The 3,100-nt window shown below is 38.8% G+C and overlaps 1 protein-coding gene across 1 annotated transcript in view; it reads right to left on the bottom strand.

Annotated features, from left to right (window-relative positions):
- Eys (EGF-like photoreceptor maintenance factor) overlaps nucleotides 1–3,100 on the bottom strand; it is a 1,574,159-nt gene that overhangs the window by 121,291 nt on the left and 1,449,768 nt on the right.

The following is a 3,100-nucleotide window of genomic DNA, read 5'->3' as shown; positions in this document are numbered from 1 at the left end:
CCGTGCTCATCTTCCCACTGAGCAAAAGGAAAGGCAATTTTCCTCAGCTCTTAAAGAAGAAAAATGCAGACCACTCAAAGGCTGCCTTCAGCTCCGAGCAGGAGGAATCACTTTCCTGAGCACTTTCGTGTGTGGCCACAATTGCCCTTGTCACCTCATTCCCCTCTGGGATTGGGCTTGATCTTTTAACATTTCTTTGTCACCATGAGCTGGAAAATACAGATTTAAACATTGTTGGAAATGAAGGAACCTGAGATGCTTTGAACAGCAGGGTAATGAAACAGCTGTTGAGTTGGAGAGAGGAAGCCTGATCATATCAGAGTGGATGCCATCAAAAGAGTTATGAGCTTACATGACAGAAAATTACGTGTACTTGAAATATGCCATTACAAAATGCCAGCCTGACATTAAGCTGCTTTACAGAGGTATCTTGTCCTTAAATAGCCTGGTGATTATCCATGTCCCTGCAGCGCTGCTTTCCTCCCTGATTTTGTAATACCCTAGCGTGTCTTTAATCACTGCAAAGAGTATCATCAACTTGAAATCATTCTTCAAAGGAAATTAACTTTAATTTCCATTGACATCCTAGAGAGATTTCTTTTCAGTCACAATGGCGATCCAGCCTTCTTTCCTACAATGACAAGTGGTACCAGTGCCCTGTAGGGGAGGAGGACTACCTTGACCACTTTTGATAAACAATTTTTTTTCTATATGTTCAGTGATGTATATTTTTTTTAAGCACTTACATGCATTTTCTGACTTAATTTTCGTGAACTCTACAAGTTAGATTCTATTATTAGACTCACTAAAGATGTGGTACAGAGAGACCAAATGACCTGCCCAAGGCCACTCTGCTGGCTAGTCAGTAGTGGTGTGCGAATTTTAACCCAGGCAGATTTATTACAGAGTGGTGTATGCTCTATTGTCTTTCCCAAGGGCTATTTTCCCATGAAGATATCCAAGTTTGGCAGAATAATGTAAATTACCTAAGAAATATTTACCATAGGAACATGAGGATAAAAAGACAAGATAAAAAATTCCCTCTTTATTTTTGCAATTATGTGGCTAAGAAAACAAGAATAAATCATACGTTATTGCAATAGGCAAGGGGAAGTGAGAATGAGGAATGCAGAGGTAAAAAGTAAAGCTCTTTACAAGGGAAGACAGCTGCAAATTTTCCATTTGCAATGTTTGTTTGCCTTAGCTCTATTCATCACTGCCACCCTCACCCCAGAATGAATCCCCCAGTGGAAATATCAGCAAGGTAGAAAATGTTAGAATTACATGTTCTATTATTCCCCAAAGACTATATTAGGATGGTAGATGTGGACATAATTTGAAAGAAAAGTGCAATGGAGGAGACCCAACTGCTGATGAAATAAACTTGATTTTTGATCCTCTGGTATTAACAAAAAGGTTGAAAGATCTCATTCTGTGCTTGTTCTAGTGTGTAGTTTTAGTTTTGCTATAGGTAGGCTTATTAATTTGCTCTATGCTTTTCTCCAATAAGTATTTTTTTTGCATTTCTGGACTTTCTCATAGAGGTCATCCTTGTAACAGTGAATGGTCTGAGAAGATTTGGGATACCACCTCACACTAGATAGTGGAATAAACAAAGTATCAATTCTTGTTTGATGTAAAAATGGCTCCTGGAGGAAGCTAACACCAGAGTGGACATTTCAGTGATTTTTATGGGATCTTCATGTACTAAGCTCTCCTTCCTTGAGCTTCAGTTTCTCTTCCACTTAGGCCTAACCTAAGAAGCCTGGGAGAGTCAGCAATATCACCAGTATTGCATGACAATCTAGAAGTGTGGGAAAATTAATGTCCTGAGGGAAAACTCTCAATCAAAATGAACCAAGAGCCAATGTTTAAGTGGTTTTCTCTTGAGCTTCTTGAGCAGATAATTCTGGCATAACCATTATATAGCTCTTCCCAAGATCCTCATGAAATCAAGCAAAATCGCCCATGGCCATGTTCAACATCACGTCTGCTTTTCTATGGACTTTCTTTCTTTCCCCATTTTATTCTTTCTAAGGCTTTAATTCCCGTTTCTTGGGAGTTTTATATTTCCAAAATAAACAACTTAAATGCAAATTTTTATTGAGGTTCTGCTTTTGAGGGGAATTCAGGTGAACACAATGACACATCATGCAAGGAGCAATACCTAGGGGCTGAATGATGATGGGGGCATTTGTCAAAGGGTGGCATTCATATTTAATATGGCTTTATCTCCTCCACCGAAACCCTGAAGATTGGAATCCTGGAGGGATTCTCTAGGATTTGCCTCCTTCCATTTAAGTTATTTTCTGTATCTATACTGTCTTTTATTTTTGTGTACTTTCTTTTTAGACAATCTACAGTCCTATATTTTTAACCTACATCTCTGTTTGATGACTCCCCAATAATGTCTTCAGTCCTCATCCCTCCTCAGAGCACCACCATCATATATCCAGTGGTCTCCATGTCCTTTCCATTTGGATGTCAAATAGGCATCTTTTTCTTCATCTTCACAAAATAAAACTCTGGTTTGCCTTCCTATGATCTCCTATAAAATACTCTGTTACGTCCCTGTTCTTCCTCATGGCAGCACCATCTACTCTGTCGTTCACACAAGTAAAACAAATCTAAATGTTGTCCATGGTTCTGCCCATCTCACACTCTTCCCAACAAGTTCTGTCCATTTTTTTTCTCAGAACAGACTTAAATGCACTCAGTCATTTCTATCTCCACTGCCATCACTCTGTTCTCTGCTTAATTATCTTTTATCATGACTACTATGACAGCCATCCAAAAATCTCTTCTGTTATAGTCAAAATGGGTTAAGCCAAACATGTAAGTCTGTTTAAGACCCACCAATGGCTGTTTAAAACTTTCCAATGGCTTCTTAAGACATCTAGAAATGAAAATCCAAAACTTTCTCATATTTCTAAGGCCTTTTATGATCCAGGTCCTGGCAACAACATTTGTGATTTTCTTCCTTGCTCACTCGTTGCTGTCGACTGTTTACGTCTCCACAAATTCGTATGTCAAAAAAATTTCCCCAATAGAATGATATTCAGAAGGGTGGTCTTTGAGAGTATATGATTAGGTCATGGGG

This window comes from Urocitellus parryii, chromosome 8 (assembly GCF_045843805.1).
Source record: "Urocitellus parryii isolate mUroPar1 chromosome 8, mUroPar1.hap1, whole genome shotgun sequence".
Lineage (NCBI taxonomy): Eukaryota > Metazoa > Chordata > Mammalia > Rodentia > Sciuridae > Urocitellus > Urocitellus parryii.
Note: the sequence above shows the minus strand (reverse complement) of the source record. Positions and strands in the feature narration are given on the sequence as shown.